We start from the raw sequence: 18,700 nt of genomic DNA on the forward strand, positions 1-18,700 counted from the left end.
TTTTTTTTCCTGGATTGGTATTGACAATACCTATCATTTGCCGTGTCATTTACATTTCCATCGTTTATTTTGCCATAAATATCACCAAAAGACCTTAAATCACTTAATTGGCCCTAACTCACGAAGGGCCGACCCGAATATGCCCATCTTCGAACTTAGCCTCACTATTTCGACTATCTTTCAGGGAAATTTTTTTTTTTTGAAATCGGATTTGATTTACTCAAGATATCGACGTGACGGACAGACGGCCCAAATTTTTATTGCGGATTCGTCATCTATAAACATAGGCAAACACTTTGCCCTTACCGTCTGCTTCGAATTCCATCAATTACACACGGCATCGTAATCCTATAAGCCCCTTCGTACTTCGTACGGGGCTAAAAACGTAGAAAACAGTGTACATTAGTGTAACTAGAACTGGGTTGACATTTTGATAACCTATCCGCAACATAATCAAATAAATCAACAGACATTTCAAAGTCAAATTCTAACAAATTTTATGAAAATAATTAGAAATTTTGGTCCCTTTGCGTCACAAATATAAATGAATCAATTTAAGTAGAGAAACAAATAATTCAAATATTATGGATAGCCAAACGAATCGGTAACTTAAGTGGTAACAGAATCAACTGGTAACAGTCAGAGTCTACAACTTGACGAAACCAAAAACCGATTACAACAATAAAAGTCGGACAGATGTCAGTGATGAAAACTTTTTTTTAACGTCAGTCGTGAATTGAATTTAGAACGCAATCGGCGTAAAAATTCCAGCGTTGTCCCCCCGATAAATTGAAAAAAATTCTTTTACCGTGTCATCATTTTGTGAATATCTGTCAATAAATCGATATATAAATAAAAGTAAAACGATAATTGGATAAGTGCAAAATGTGCAGCGATTAACCGTCGCAAACGAAATAAATTCTGAAAAAGCTTCGAAGGAAGTCTGAAAGAAAAAATAATAAAAAATTTTCTGTGGAAGATACTCACTAATTCTTCGTGCTGTGTGTGGTGCAGAGTGTGTTGTATATGTGGAGTGATTTTCAATTAATTTATTTTTTCCGCTAAATTGAGAAAAACTACGCAATCACTGGATTATTTTTGGATAACCAATTTTTCCCAAGGTAAATGACTTATATATTCAGCTTTATGATATGGTCGCCTATTATATTAATTGCTAATAAGAACATCCAGTCAGTTTCACTTACATTCTTACGTTGAATTTTATCGTCTTCGATTAAAAGAATCTACGGTTCTACCAACACATAGATGCAACGCAATCAGTTTGATTCGATCGGTTGAGCCGATTAAACACTTTTGATAAAAATTTTAATTTTAAGTTGATCGTCGTCGTCCGTACAATTCCATTCAATTTGATAATATTACAGTGGACAATGTTCTCTTTCGAATTTGTATTTTGTTTAGCGTTCCAATTGGAACAAGAATACAGGCGATGATGATGTTATACACATTCAAACTGCTGTCACGCATTAAAAGATGCTAATGATTTTAATAATGTCAGTAAAAATTCTCCATTAAAATGAGCTTCTTTACCTTCTCTGGTTCCAACATTCTTCGGTTGCGAATGTTCTTTCAAATTGTCACAATATGCATCTATTTTCGGATGGATTCTGTACTAAAAATTGAATAATCGTCCATGTTACGTAATACATTTAATGAATGACATTGCTACTATATTTCTCTAATTTATAAATCTAATAAGTAGGTACTGTTGCTGGATGGGTTGTTGTTGTTGTTGTTGTGTTAGTTGCGGTTCGATTTTGTTTTAGAAAATCTAACAATTTATTTTGTCAAGTTCAAGTTTGAATTCGTGATCACGATGTTATACCTTTACTCATTGTATTACATGTATTGTGTATTCATCCGTGTACGAAGACGAAATTGAGGGAGATGATCAACTCTAGCTTATGAGTGGTCTTATAATTTAGGAAAACGAATGTCAAAACAATTGAAGTAAAAGATTTTTTTTAACAAAATGTGTCGATCGGTTGAAAATAGTTAGAAAATTCGTTTGATAAATGTATTCTGATCATGATATGCATGCTTGCCGTCCTGTGAAAGGTTAAAATGGTTTGACGAAATATTTTCTTTTTAAATGATCGAATAGTAGGGCTCACTAGCTGCATTTTGGTGCATTTTGGTATAAAAGCGTGAATTTTTTACAATTGATTAATATGCATCCGGTTGAAGTTTTCGATGCATAGGTAACTTTGATGAATTTCTGTGTAGCGGGAATCGAAGCTACGCAGGTGATATTGGTCTCAAACGAAAGCTGAGGGTTCAAAGTTTTTTTTTAGTGCAAACAATTTTCACAAATTTTCCGATTTTCCCGCAGTTTTTCCGAATTTTCTTAAAAATGATATTTTAAAACTGAGGTGAAAGTTAAGTAATTTTTAAAATTGATTCAAAAAAGTTTTTTTTTTCTTCGCTATTATCGTTGCACATTCAATTTCCAAACTTTTAACGATGAAAAAGTTTTTGGATGTTCCGCAACAGTGGTAACTAGTTTCAGTTTTCATCGAAAATTTGAACCCTTTTGCATGGCGAATTTTTTTCGGCGAAATTTTTTTTCGTAAATTTTATGAAACTAGTACTGGGAATGCTAGGCATGATCTAAAAACAAAATGAAACCAGTTTTTCGATTTTTAAAAAAATATTAAGTTTCCGAAATCTGCTAAAATTTGTAAATTTTCCTCCTTCGGCGAACTTTGACAGACCCTAAAAAATCCATAAACGTTTCAAACAGCACAAAAATACTTTAAACGCTTAGCTGGGACCCTCAGCTTTCAACCAATACCAAACACTCCACAACCGGATCAAAGGATGTATGACCTGTGATGTGAGATATGTGGTTGGACGCGATTTCAAGCAAATTTCGAAATATATGAGAGGTAAGTGGAAAAGGCAAAACAAAAACGATTTTAATTATTTTGGGTGAGTCAGCTTTTGACAACTTCCGTTTTCTAATCAATATCCCTTTAAAAATGATTTTTGCGGCTGCGACTCCCGCTACACAGAAATTCATCAAAGTTACCTCTGCATCGAAAACTTCAACCGGATGTAGATGGCGCTAGAGGTCCCTTTTTCAAAGTCTCCTAATCGTTTTTGATTTCCCAAATGTATATTTATCAATGGTAAAAAATTCACGCTTTTATACCAACATGCACCAAAAAATGTATTTTGTTCAACTAGTGAGCAGATAACGCAGATAGTTTTTGAAGATGCACCAGAATATTTGGTACAATTTGTCCTCTTCAAGCCGGTAAAACAACCAATCTTACCTAAAAATGCCTCTCAAAAATCTTTAAAAGCCTCCGGATCCGGATCTGGATGTAACTTTACAAAATTACCTACCTACCGCATCTGTTCTAATTAAAAGACGCTAAGTCTATCAATTACAATGATATATGCGCTTTCGGTAGCGTCAACCCCTGTTGGATGAATAATTACCATTTTTGTTGCATTTCGTTGTCTTGTTCTTGTGCAACGAATTGTATCTGCACCAGGGCCTACTTTTTAGAAACTTTTAGAGAAAATCGAGAAATTCAAGAAACTTTGAGAAATTCAAGAAACTTCGAGAAATTCAAGAAATTTCGAGAAATATTTCTTGAATTTCTCAAAGTTTCTTGAATTTCTCGAATTCGAGAAATTTCAAGAAATTCCAGAAAATTCAAGAAATTCCAGAAAATTCAAGAAATTCGGGAAACTTCGAGAAATTCAAGAAATTTCAAGAAACTAATTTTTCGAGTTTCTTGAATTTTCTCGAATTTCTCGAATTCGAGAAATTTTAAGAAATTCAAGAAAATTCGAGAAATTTCAAGAAATTCAAGAAATTAGTTTCCAAAAAGTAGGCCCTGATCTGCACCACACCTTATCAATTAACTAAGGGTGAATTCAGTCCGAAAAGTGTACGAAAGTATAAAACCGAATTGTATAGTCGACTCATCCATCATATTCCGAAATAATTTTATATTTTCTGCTTCTAGCTATAGCACACAATTTAACAGGTGTTTTGTGTCTGCATTTGTTTGTAACTGAAATAGTTTCGATTTTTGTTTCAATAATAGGAAAAAAACGAATTCCTTCCAGTTGTGTGCAGGCGTTCTTGATCGTATCTCATACGCACAGGGCACACCAATCGAATGTCTTTTCCTATTTGAGGAAAATTATGAATTGAAATTGAAATTATTTATAGTTCGGAGATAAAAAAGTGTGTTCAAGGTCATTGCCCACACATAACATTAACACTTTTTGTATGGTTTTAGCCAAACATAACGTGAAACTCAAACATCAAAATGTTTTACTTCAATAAAAGTTACAAAATCGAGAATATAATTTACATAACCTGATAATCAAAAATTGATATTTTGAAAATGAAATAAAATTATTCAACATTTTGGATGCTTTGTGAAACAAACAACCAACCAACCAACAAAACGAGCCATCAGAACAGTCGGAGCGTTTGCTGCGACTGAGCCCCGTACAAACCCGTATATCTATTGCGTACGTGACCCTAGTGCGTCTGTCACCCTACTTTGACCGTAAGCCTATTGCGCCGGTTAAAGCAGTTAAAGTCAAATTATTATGTAATGTCTACATCTTACAAATTGGGCATAGCGCAATTACGAAGCCCCGTACGACGTTCCTTTCAAATGAAACAAAAATTTCAAATCGCCCTAAAATTTTATTTTTTTGAAGGGCCTAGTATCGGCCTCAGTCCGAGGACCCAAATTTAAATTTTTTTTCAACTACATTCTATTCGGCCTTTGATTACCTTCCAAATGAAACAAAAATTACGAAAACCGGATGAAATTTGCTCGAGTTATATGTGAAATACACATAGGGCCCTAGTAGTGGCCTTAGGCCAAGGACCCAAATTTTTTTTTTTTCAACAACATTTTATTCGGTGTTCGATTATCTTTCAAATGAAACAAAAATTACGAAAAACGGATGAAATTTACTCGAGTTATATGTAAAATACACATAGGGCCCTAGTAGCGGCCTTAGTCCAAGGACCCAAATTTAATTTTTTTTTCAACAACATTCTACTCGGTGTTCGATTATCTTTCAAATGAAACAAAAATTACGAAAAACGGATGAAATTTACTCGAGTTCTATGTAAAATACACATAGGGCCCTAGTATCGGCCTCAGTCCGAGGACCCAAATTTAATTTTTTTTTCAACAACATTCTATTCGGCCTTTGATTACCTTCCAAATGAAACAAAAATTACGAAAAACGGATGAAATTTACTCGAGTTATATGTGAAATACACATAAGGCCCTAGAGCGGCCTTAGGCCAAGGACCCAATTTTTTTTTTTTTTTCAACAACATTCTATTCGGCATTCGATTACCTTCCAAATCAAACAAAAATTACGAAAAACGAATGAAATTTACTCGAGTTCTATGTAAAATACACATAGGGCCCTAGTAGCATTTCACTTCATTCCACTCACCCGATTTTAAAAAACTTTTTTTTCCTGGATTGGTATTCACAATACCTATCATTTGCCGTGTCATTTACATTTCCATCGTTTATTTTGCCATAAATATCACCGAAAGACCTTAAATCACTTAGGTGGCCCTAACTCACGAAGGGCCGACCCGAATATGCCCATCTTCGAACTTAGCCTCACTATTTCGACTATCTTTCAGGGAAAAAAAAATTTTGAAATCGGATTTGATTTACTCAAGATATCGACGTGACAGACGGACAGACGGACAGACAAAATTTTTATTGCAGATTCGTCATCTATGAACATAGGCAAACACTTTGCCCTTACCGTCTGCTTCGAATTCCATCAATCACACACGGCATCGTAATCCTATAAGCCCCTTTGTACTTCGTACGGGGCTAAAAACGACGAGAATAATCCAATCAATAAAATTTGAAAATATCGACTTAAGACATCGAATCGACTATATATCGGCCATAATATATATTCCGAGATTAGCGTTACGATCATGGTCGTTCAATGAATTCGCTTTTTTTTCTACTTTTATCAAAGAAATATTACAACGAACAAAAACACACGAAAACGACATCGCAGTGTCTAAATGTGATTTAAATATTGGCTTTGAATGAATGCATTGTACAATACGTTGGATATGTCGTTGGATTATACAAAACATAAAGATTTTGTCATTTGTGGAATTTTCTTTGAATTAAAGAATTTTAATGTTTCCGTTACATTGTCGCCCTTTACATTCCTTATGCTAGTTTCTTTAACTTCGTTTCATAAACCTTGTGATTGTCATCTATATTGAAAGTTGGTGATACAGTCACGTGAGACAAACGATACACTAGATGCATTTTCGATGTAATCAATTCTTTCTCTCTTATTTTATTTCAATTAAATTCGAATTATGCGATTAACATGCAATCGAATGCCCAGCCTATGAATTGGGTCGTATCCACACACAGTGCAGGCGTAACTTCTTTGCCTGAAAATGAAACATTCTTCACGAATATTGAACCGACAATTTCAGTCCAATTCACATGCGATATCGACATTATATGCTACACATACGGATGCGTTGTAATTCTTATGGGATAAGCGCATGTGGAATGAATGTGGAGAAATGGTTTTCGATTCTTATAATTCTCTTACAGTTGCAGTTTGCATTGTTCCACCAACAATAAATCGTTAACCAACAGAATTGTAATTGTGTGATGCTCCAGATACATCGGGTGGTACGTGTACAATTCAAATAACTTTTAATTCGAGGCACAAGGATTTGAATCAGTCAGGCAGAGAGATACCCTCTTCACTTTTCACCTTAATCACTGTCGGCTGATCATTGTTGACAATCGAAAATATGAAAAGTATGAAAATGATGAGACCATCGCCGATGCAAATTTGGTGTCGTTTCATTAATCACTGTCATTACATTGTTTTGCTGACCAAAAATCTCATAGGGTAAAACTACCAAATACGAACCACTGCCTTAACACGACCCCTGTATTGTCTTTTAATTTGTTAATTCGAACTGAAAAAGGTAACGGCAAGAGAGGGCTCGAGAGATTGAGTGGGCATTGTAAATTAAAATGTTCAACCCATAAACAAAGCTCAAATTTGTGAAAAAATGCCCAGCCAATGTCCGATGTCGAAGACAGTTGCCTAACGTTTGGATGTAAATGTACAATAAAAATCATGTGAAACGACAAGTATGGACGAACAATACTTTAATGCCCATATCAGTGCTCACGAAAAATTTGAAAACTTGAAAATAGGCAGCTCACTCATCTGTAACAGTATGAGCCGTTTTTGATGGTTTTACCCTATTTAATTGACAATAATTGATTTCGGTCAATCACTTTAAGCGTATTCAAGAGCGTAACTGTTACGTAAATGACTTCTCAGATTTAATTAACAAAACAAAGTCGATTGAAACCGATGACTTGAGTGAGCTTAAATTAACAGTTTCACATTTCACAGCAAATCCAATAATATTTCAACACATCAATGCTAATGAGTTACACAAGAAACTGTGTCTTCTCTTGCACCCAAGCACTATACTTCAGTGTAAGTTAAGTGCTTCGCAGAGATATTTTGTTTTTAGCATAATTTGAACTACATCCGCCGTTTTCATACATTTATAATCCAGTCAAATTGAAGACCCATGTTGCTTCCTTATAATATATAATTTATTAAAAATGCTCTAGTGGCCTTTAATGCCTTCCATGACCTGCGATTATAGCGATGATGTACGACGAACGCGATATTCAACAACACCAATTAATTTTTCCTTTTATTATCATGTCCGGAGCGTTAGCGGAGGACTTGACGCAGTCTAACTTCCAAAAAAAGAACGAAGAAAATTTTTTGAGACGCGGCAACTATATATAGCCGAACATTTCAGTTTCTACCCTTTGGTTTATATCACCACAAATCCTATTCTATCTTATTCGCGCTTCAAATACGAGCAAAACGAGCTATCACTCGACTATGTAACTTTAAAATTGCCGGAGATACATCGTTTTGAAGTTGGTCATTTTGATAGAAAATGCACCAAATTGACTTTTCCCAAACAATCAAAATCTTTCAACTTACTCTGTATGTTTCTATCTATCTGTCTATCTATCGACGGTCGATCTCGGAAACTAGTCAGCCAATCTCCATGAAATTTTGCAGGAACCTCAGTGTGGGCATAAAAATGAAAATGTGATACGCCATTACCCCAGGAAAAACCAGAATTTGGTTTTATTGGCCTCGAAGTGGTTTCTGAGTGTGGTTCTCGAGGGTCGGGAACGCGTTTTCGGCTGTAGCTTAGCTGTATTGAAACCTACAGAGGCGTGCGACCCATCAAATGAAAGGTATTCGTAACACGATTCGAAAAAAAAAATAATTAAAAAAATCGGGTCAGATTCGTTTGAGCTAGAGTGATTAGAGTGACCAAATTTTGAGCTACTCGAGCGTAGGATGAAAGGACTAATATTTTTTGGGTTATGAAAGATAGAGAATTACTTTCTTCGGCAAAGTCTCAGAGTTTTTCGAGTAGAACAGGGGGCCATATGTGAAAAATGTCGAAAGTTGGAAATGGGTGGGTCAATTATGTTTTTAGAGGTATTTCTTGAATGGTGGCAGATAGAGAATTACTTTCTTCGTCAAATTTTCGATTTTCGACAAATTTTCGATTTTCGACAAATTTTCGATTTTCGACAAATTTTCGATTTTCGTCAAATTTTCGATTTTCCTCAAATTTTCGAATTTCGTTAAATTTCGTCAAATTTTCGAATTTCGTCAAATTTTCGATTTTCGTTAAATTTCGTCAAATTTTCGAATTTCGTCAAATTTTTGATTTTCGTCAAATTTTCGAATTTCGTCAAATTTTCGAATTTCGTCAAATTTTCAAATTTTGCCAAATTTTCGATTTTCGTCAAATTTTTGATTTTCGTTAAATTTTCGAATTTCGTCAAATTTTCGAATTTTGTCAAATTTTCAAATTTTGCCAAATTTCCGAATTTTGCCAAATTTCCGAATTTCTGTTATAAACTGTTATAAAAAGAAGTGTTTTAAAACTTTTTTGGTAAAATTTTGGTTGTTTCCAGTCAATTTTTTTTTGGTAGAAATTATTTGGCAGATGATGAGAAAAGCTAAGCCAGCTTGTTTGAACTAAAATTGGGTGTAAAATTTAATTTTTGCGTAACGAAGCTGAAAGCGTCAACTCTAGCGATATCATTCATTTTAGAAATTGTACTTCAAAGACTGCGTCACACTTTTCTCGAAGAGATTTTTGTTGGGATTATCATTTCCATACGAAATTGGTACCGCCGACCAGTTGATAAAATAATTCCACGGCTTGTCTAGGCGTTTGAACAGTTGAAAATCAATTTTGCCTGCACAAAATTGAATGAAGAATTTTCCTACTCACTCACCGGCATCTTAATCAACGACAAATTCCATTTCTTTAGAGAGGATTTAAAAAAAAATAATTTCATGTTGATGATAGTGTCGTTTATTATGTATGTAGTCTTGCTCTTGCGGATGCATTAAATAAATTAAATATTTTTGCACTTAATTTCAACGGTGACCTTAACGAAAAACCAGTTTTCATATACATCGTGGTTCTGTGGCTCTCTGTGGCAACGTAAGAGGGATTCTTAGATTTAGCTGGCAGCAATTAAAATTATGTTCTGCATAAAGCTGTTTTACATATGAAACTCTGCACGGTACTTTGGCTACAAATTGGTTTGGGAAATGTCTGGAGGATGATTTTGTGTTTAATTTTATATTTGATTTACACTCTCGTTATATCTATTGGTCTGTATGTGGTGATGAGAGAAAGGTGATGGAATTTTGTGTCCAATTTACCTCATTGCCAATATATATATATATTCAACAAAAGTATTGCCGATGTCCCAACATTCCCATAGTTAAAGTTAAATCAAATTGTCATCGTCAAAATTACATTTTATGTTTCGTTCTTTTCTTCGTCGTCTTCTCTCTTGTCTTTCAAACAATCTTTTCTAACAGGGCAATAATAAGTGTGTGCCAAATATTGTGTGTTTTTATCTAAATTAATGTTAAACGAACAGAATTCTCTGTTTATTGCTTGGTCATGCAGAGATTCGTTGAATTTTATTGTACTATGTGTATACACATCCACATCGTATAGCCACCGTACACAGAGCTATTTCATTTCATTCAGTGGATACACACACTCTCCATACACGTTAGTGGGTTTTTTCATTATTATTTGTTCGCTCCGGTCGAAACGTGTGTATCCACTATAACCGATGTAATATGTTATTGGTGTTATTGAACTTAGGATTAAAAAATTTTATTTAGCTTTTTGCATCGATAGAAATATGTTTTGTGTTTAATAAAATGAATGAAATTTCTTGTTGGGCTTCGAATATGTACACATATGCTGATCGGAACATACATCATACGCAGAGGGTCAAGATCAACATAGAAATGTATTCACATCGGGAGATTTTGATATGTTTCCTTTGCGGCATTCAAAACCCATCATGAATGTTCGATTCAGATTTTTATGAATTTTTTTTTTTTTTGGTTTGATTAATGGGTGACATACAAATTTCAATCTCAGCTGGGTTGGAAATTGTAAATGTTATGCAAGAGAGAAACCGTCACAAATTTGTTTTGTTTGTTTGTTTGCTCGCTTTTTTCTTCACGTTCAAAACGAACGATAAATCTGCAAAGTCTCTCAAAACAATATTTTAATTCAGAGCACTAATTTTGTTGTTTTTTTTTGTGTGAAAAGAATCTTTTCATACGCATCAGTTCGGCTCGATACAATATTCGACGTGATCAAACGAAAGTGAGACGAATTCGGTTGATTTTTTTGTTCGCTGGTTGCAATGAATGTAAAAGAAAGACAAAAATGAAATAGACAAAAATTTAACTCGAAATATTCATTCGAAATCATTGAATGCAATGTAGAGCGAGCACTCGGTTTGTTTATACGTATGACTTTGTTCGGTTTGTGTATACTACACAGTGAGAAAGATAAAATTGTTTTTGTCACTGTGTCACTGATTAAATACTGTTAAAGGCACGTTTTCATTCAAATGGGCAGTTGTTCGTGGAAAATGCATTTAGAACATCTTAACAGTGTTGTAACAATGTCATCAATTTTAAAGATTGAGAAACGAACATCAATCACGGTTGCTTGCAGTTTTCGACTATAATTGGCGTCCAACTTTTCGAGTTTCAAGTACACGCAATTACCTTTCTAATGACACCCCACACGACCTTTTTCGTTTCGTGTACCTGGAGAAATTTCCATGAGAAACTCTCCGGTTTTTGATTACCCACCACTAGCCAGAGAGGTTTTGTATTCTAGGGATCAATACCTTTTCATCCGTGCGGCGTGAATAACCTTATTTTATCCACTCAAATGCGATGTGAAAATTTCGTTTTGTTGACGCTCTCTCTGATGACAATTCAGGTGAGAAAATGTTTATATTCTCAACTCTTGTTTTTAGCATGGGACGAAAAGAAGTTTTTCGCGTTGACTGTCACTTTGATTTGATTTTGAAAAATGGTGAAGCAGGTCAATGTGCTTTTTCGTGGGCATAAAATTGAAAATGTGATACGCCATTACCCCAGGAAAAACCAGAATTTGGTTTTATTGGCCTCGAAGTGGTTTCTGAGTGTGGTTCTCGAGGGTCGGGAACGCGTTTTCGGCTGTAGCTTCGCTGTATTGAAACCTACAGAGGCGTGCGACCCATCAAATGAAAGGTATTCGTAACACGATTCGAACAAACAAATAATTAAAAAAATCGGGGCAGATTCGTTTGAGCTAGAGTGATTAGAGTGACCAAATTTTGAGCTACTCGAGCGTAGGATGAAAGGACTAATATTTTTTGGGTTATGAAAGATAAAGAATTACTTTCTTCGGCAAAGTCTCAGAGTTTTACGAGTAGAACAGAGGGGCATATGTGAAAAATGTCGAAAGTTGGAAATGGGTGGGTCAATTGGGGTTTTGGAGGTATTTCTTGAATGGTGGCAGATAGAGAGTTACTTTCTTCGGCAAAGTCTCAGAGTTTTACGAGTAGAAAAGAAGGGAATTTGTGAAAAATGTCGAAAGTTGGAAATGGGTGGGTCAATTGGGGTTTTGGAGATATTTCTTGAATGGTGGCAGATAGAGAATTACTTTCTTCGTCAAATTTTCGATTTTCGTCAAATTTTCGATTTTCGTCAAATTTTCGATTTTCGACAAATTTTCGATTTTCGTCAAATTTTCGATTTTCCTCAAATTTTCGAATTTTGTTAAATTTCGTCAAATTTTCGAATTTCGTCAAATTTTCGATTTTCATCAAATTTTCGAATTTCGTCAAATTTTTGATTTTCGTTAAATTTTCGAATTTTGCCAAATTTTCGATTTTCGTCAAATTTTCGAATTTCGTCAAATTTTTGATTCTCGTTAAATTTTCGAATTTTGTCAAATTTTCAAATTTTGCCAAATTTCCGAATTTCTGTTATAAATTGTTATAAAAAGCAGTGTTCTAAAACTTTTTTTGGTAAAATTTTGGTTGTTTCCAGTCAAATTTTTTTTTTGGTAAAAATTATTTGGCAGATGATGAGAAAAGCTAAGCCAGCTTGTTTGAACTAAAATTGGGTGTAAAATTTAATTTTTGCGTAACGAAGCTGAAAGCGTCAACTCTAGCGATATCATTCATTTTAGAAATTGTACTTCAAAGACTGCGTCACACTTTTCTCGAAGAGATTTTTGTTGGGATTATCATTTCCATACGAAATTGGTACCGCCGACCAGTTGATAAAATAATTCCACGGCTTGTCTAGGCGTTTGAACAGTTGAAAATCAATTTTGCCTGCACAACATTGAATGAAAAATTCGATGTGAAAATTTCGTTTTGTTGACGCTCTCTCTCTCTGATGACAATTCAGGTCAGAAAATGTTTATATTCTCAACTCTTGTTTTTAGCATGGGACGAAAAGAAGTTTTTCGCGTTGACTGTCACTTTGATTTGATTTTGAAAATGGTGAAGCAAATCAATGTGCTTTTTCGTGGATAAAAACGGTTACTCACGTCACGTTCGAATGAAAACTGTGTTCATATCGGAAATAAAATATGAAATTTTAACAAGAGTGAATTGCAGCACTCGCTTCGCTCTTGTTGTAATTACCTATTTTCTCTACTCGGTAAAGAAATAACCATTCCATCAATTACCGAATCAATAACGTTTCATAAACAGCAAGTGTATTGAATCTGTTACTTCCTTTGTTTAAACAACAAAAATCCAAACAATTGTGTGTGAAGCGTCTGAATGAAACTTTTACATGCACCCGATCTACCAACATCCAAGTTGCCGAATTTTTACACGTGATCTTCGTGAAGTACATGAAGTACAGGCACTTTGCACTGCTCGCGATTTTTTAGCTAGAAGATCAAGAACCTCTATGATCCAATTCCTATTCAAGAATATCCATAAATTGTGCAAGTTAATAAATATTTACAATCGCTGTACGCGGCTCTGCCTCCTTAATTCTACACCAAGTGGCACAACTTTTCTTTTTGGTGTGTACCGACCTTATCAACGCTTTTGCATATAATTTGTAGCAGCTATTTATTCATGACACTAACACATTTTTGGTGCTTACGTTTCGTTAAATGTCGTTTAAACAAACCTTTAGTAAGCATGAAAAGAATTTTTACCTTACGTTGCTGCTCGTGCTTGTGATTCATTCCATTTTTTTTATATAAAATGTTTATTTTAGTTGGCTTGCACTAAGAGCTCGTCTGTAGCGTTATTCAAAAGTTTATTTATTCTAGAAAAAGCAATCCTGAATTTACAGTCACATAAATAACAGAAAACGAAACACACACAGCCCCGATGCATAAAATTGACAAACTAACATTAAATATTAAATTAACTTAAAGATAATCTTGCTCGTATAACACAAAAGAAGACCTACAAAAACAATTGTCTTGAGACTGACAAGTATCACAATACGTTCCTAAACACAATGACCTTACACATATACACACATTGTAGGCAATAAATTGTAATTTGATAATTTATTGATTCATGTTCCTAATTTCCTTACTACAGAAAGTAGTTGGACAGTGTAATCTTTATGATGATGGTCAGGTCAGGTTACAATGTTTTAAGGGAACAAAATAATTTTAAATGAGACAGTATGGGTGGGTACTGAGTGTTCATATACTTAGTTCGACAATTGATGTGGACATGTTCGTTCAACCAAGGTTTACATTTTTACAGACTGTATGCGGTTATCATTGAATCTAAGGCTTGGAACAGCTCGGATACCTGCTTAATATGAACCGCTTTTCCCTGATGAATATTTCAATCTGAACTGACTCGCACTGACTTGAAATCTGAAGACCAGAACAGGAAAATCAGGTCAGATTTCAGGAATATTTGGGTTTTTTCAGGTATACCTGAAGTCTGACCTGATTTACCTGAACTTGTACTGATCTTCAGATTTCAGGTAAATTCAGATCAGGTCAGTTCAGATTCGAGAATTCTCAGGTCGACCTGAAAATCGAGTTCCGAGTCTTATTCGAATCTATTCCTTCCTCTGTTTAACGAAATAGTCTAGAAATAGTCGAAAAATAAGTCGAACCACAGGTACCTGACGGGCTTAAACGTCCTAATTGTCTAGAATTTTCGCTCGGTGTATATTGTTTGGTTGGATACGTAGACCTTCGAACAAGTAACTGTGGTCTTTCGGTGAAAATCAGTCATGTAGAACTTGTAACACCTTCCATTTCCTAAACGTAGTCCAGTAGTCCTACGGTTTTATGTAATTAAGCTGATAACGTTTAAAGGATTGATTTGCCAGTGAACATGGCCATTGTCAGTGGCTTCTTTCGTTTCAAATCTCTGTCTGTGTCGTATTTCAACGCACATTCAAACCAAATCACGATTGACACGCTACTTTCTGCCAAATATTTTATTCAATATTTTGAGCGCAAACATTATCCGCCAATTGTGTGTCGACATTGAAAGTTTCCACTGTAAACACACAGCAAGAATACCCACATCAATTTTGGGTTTAACCAGACCCGTCGGTCGAATGTGATCAATTAATAATCTTTTATTGGAATAAATTCTTTTCGTTTTTTGTTGTTGTGAATAATCACAAATAATAGCTCGATTGACGAGCATATTTCGACGCGAATGTGAATGATGTCCGGCAAACGGTAAAAAGGAAAGGTAGATTCGAAAATGTTCATAGAAGCGATTCTGTTGTCGGTTGATACATAATTGTTTTGTATGGGAGGAGAGGAGGAATAATGGATCTGTGAAATAGTTGAAATAAATTCTCACTCGCATTAATCACTTTCATTTCGAAATTAAACGAGTACTTAGTTGGAACAATTGATTTAAATTCGAGCAGAAAAGTCGCACATTTTTTCAACCGCCACCAGTGGTAAAGTAAATATTAACCTGTTAGGCAAGTGAATAATAAAACAGATAGAAAACACTAAAAAAGAGATCAGAAAAATGTTCAATTTTCACATTGTTGTACAGTAAAATATCAGTAAAATGTATCAAACGAAAACAACAAAAATACAAATTTCAAGATCTCATCGTCGGCCAAACGAATGCCTCCATACCTACACTTTCTTTTGGCCACTAAATATACAAATTATTTAAATGGAAATTCAAAGAAGAGAAGCGAAAAAGTATAAAAATCCCAACCATCAGAGATAATATTTGCTGTAATGCACTATCATTACATTTGCATTGAAAGTTTATCTCGTCAAAATTATAATTTTCGTTTATTGGAATAAAATACAAAATCGGTAACGGCGTTGTTATGCTGAAAGAGACGTGTCTGGCATATATATTTCCCATGTGAAAGTTGTCATTGCATCCGAAAATGGAAATGTACTTTTCGAATGTTATCAATGCGTTTCACGATATCACATTGGCTCGTTCAGCTCTCGTTTTATTTTCGAAAAATATTTTATGGAAAAACGTGAAAAACGCTAAATGAAATTAAAAGTGGCATAATTGGAAGAGGCTGTTCAGTTATGCAGCGATGGTAATACAATCAAGTAATAGCCAAAGACAAATAACGTTTCGATGAATAATTGATGAGATGCAAAACAAGCATTACGTATCACACGTAATCAATTTTTTCGTTTTGTTGAAGTAAGCCCGATCATGGGCGCGCGTTAGCTTAGCGACCGTGACGCAAGTCCTATTACTAGAAAAAATTTAAAAAAAAAATTTTTGTCGTAGACTGCAGAACCATATTAACAGCAAATATTGAAGTTCCACAATTCAAATACAAATGACTCCAAATTACCATTAAAAAAAACTAGGCGTCCGTACGAGTTCAACGAGCTATCACACGTTCTTGCAGCTTAAAATTTGGCCACGCAAAAAATCTTCCAAGAAGCCCCATTTCCATACATTTTGGTCAATCTCAGTACTTTAAACGAAATGAAAAAATCCTACGTTACTTTGTTAGTCCGTCCGTCCGTCCGTGTTTCCTATCTTCTAAAGTCTTCTTTAGATTTTGTTGAAATTTTGGGAGTAGATTCTAGTCGTCATTCTAAGACATTCCAGAAAAAAAAATTTGGGGGAACCGGTCTCGTTTCGGAGATATTGCTCCTCGAAGTTCCCATATAGGCTCCATATAAGAACACCTTTAAGTGTGTGTGTGTGTGGGTATGGTAGAACTAATTTGTTCGCTTTTGGTAAGCTCTGCTCACATCAATTTTTTTCCAAAATTTAGTATTTTTTTAATTTTTCAATTTTTTAAATTTTTCAAAATTTTTTAAATTTTTAAATTTTTTAAATTTTTCAAATTTTTTTAAATTTTTTAAATTTTTCAAATTTTTCAAATTTTTCAAATGTTTCAAATTTTTTTTAGAAATTTCAAAATTTTTCAAATTCTTCAAAATTTTTCAAATTTTTCAAAATTTTTAGAAATTTCTATATTTTTCAAAATTTTTCAAAGTTTTTTAAATTTTTCAATCTACTAATTCTTCCAAAAGAACTGATATCAGTCAAAAACACTCAAAAGCGTAAAAGTGACGCAAGTCCCTGTGCATACTTCCAAAACAACTGATATCGCTGGATGTGACGCATTCTGCGCTTGTACGCAAAAACTGTAACAGGAAAAATTTGACCAAAGAAATTCTAGAAACAAAATTTTACCAAAAAAATTTTGCGTCGCAAGTGGCAGATGTTGAGGAAAGTACTTTTAAGAAATTTTTTAAATTAGACAGGAATACGTCCTAATACGTCCGAATCATCTGCCACTTTGTGACGAAAAATTTTTTTCGTAAAATTTTGTTTCTAGAATTTCTTTGGTCAAATTTTTCCTGTTACAGTTTTTGCGTACAAGCGCAGGATGCGTCACATCCAGCGATATCAGTTGTTTTGGAAGTATGCACAGGGACTTGCGTCACTTTTACTCTTTTAAGTGTTTTTGACTGATAATTATAACACCCAGAGGTGGACTGTTCATAATCTCTAAATTTACCTAGGGAACGCTGACATACATAATGATGATAAGCTGTTGTGTAACCATATTTTTTCTGGGTGCTTAATAAACCGAAGGTTTGATGACAAACACATATTGTTTACACACAAATTCAAATTTAGCGTTAAATTAACGAAGTTTTTTTCTAGTTCAAAATTACATTTTGTCTGAGTCCATGGCAAACGTACATAATATCTGCATAATAATGCGAGTAACGTGATATACACCAGATGAACGTAATTTCTTACATGAAGGGCAATTCAAGGCCATTAGGGTAATACAGAATTCGTTGTCATCATTCAGAACATTTTTTTTTTTTTGATGAAATGTTTATTTTATATAAATGACGAATTTACGTTGCTACCATGTTCTGTATGGGTATACGCAACTGTGTTGATCATATCTGATATGTTATTAAAGAAAGTCATGCTACCTCTGTGTACGAACATGTATTAAAAATTAATATTAGCTTGGAAGAAAAGGCGTGTTTTCTCTCCCTCGTTAGTTTAAACTTCTTTAAATATAATAAAAAGACTGATGGTCTTATCTAACGTCTACGTCGTCGGTTGTTTCATTTGTGTGATGGAATGTTTACCTTTTACTGACTAAACAAACGTAAATTTTATGTCGTTTAAAGATGTAAGCACTTTCAACTGCATGCTACGATGCTACTGAGTTACTCTAAGCTCCGGAAATCATCGTAAAACTTTATGTTATTCGGATTGTTTTCAATTTTATTAAAATTCTCTGTGAAAAATGATTTGAGTCGTAGATTAATTAATTCATCACTTTTATTAATGAGAACACTTTGGCTTAAGAACAAATAAAGTTGTGTGCTGGGGAAGACTAAGAATTTCAAAAAAAAATTCTGATCTCGTTTCAATGGTTGTTGATTTGACTTTTTTGTAATTTAGATTCCTTAACAGTCTGATCAAAACCAAATTTATGTTAGAGGGACCCAAGTTGAATTTTTTTCTATCACAATAATAGCTCGTTGCCTCTCAAATGAATATTTAAATGCAGAATCGGGTAACGACACATTAGCGAATTATAAGAAATAGTACATTTCGTACCTAGGACTAAAAGTCTTTTTTAGCGTGTGAGAAGTACGAATACGCTAAAAGAAAGGCTTTTAGTCCGTGGTACGAATAGTATTTTTCATATTGGACGGAGAAAAAAGTGAGACGAAGTCGCACTTTTCGGGTACTAAGTATGAAAA

General features: G+C 34.3%; 1 protein-coding gene across 2 annotated transcripts in view; it reads left to right on the forward strand.

Moving 5' to 3' along the window:
- Window positions 1–706: 706 nt before the first annotated feature.
- Window positions 707–18,700, forward strand: part of LOC119084604 (protein kinase C and casein kinase substrate in neurons protein 1) — a 67,860-nt gene continuing 49,866 nt past the window's right edge. For both annotated transcript variants that reach the window (XM_037194663.1, XM_037194665.1), the window contains exon 1: window positions 707–1,121. The gene's annotated coding sequence lies outside the window, so the exon portion shown is untranslated. The remainder of the gene's footprint in view (window positions 1,122–18,700) is intronic.

The sequence above is a fragment of the Bradysia coprophila genome, unplaced genomic scaffold, assembly GCF_014529535.1.
Source record: "Bradysia coprophila strain Holo2 unplaced genomic scaffold, BU_Bcop_v1 contig_87, whole genome shotgun sequence".
In the NCBI taxonomy this organism is placed as follows: Eukaryota; Metazoa; Arthropoda; class Insecta; order Diptera; family Sciaridae; genus Bradysia; species Bradysia coprophila.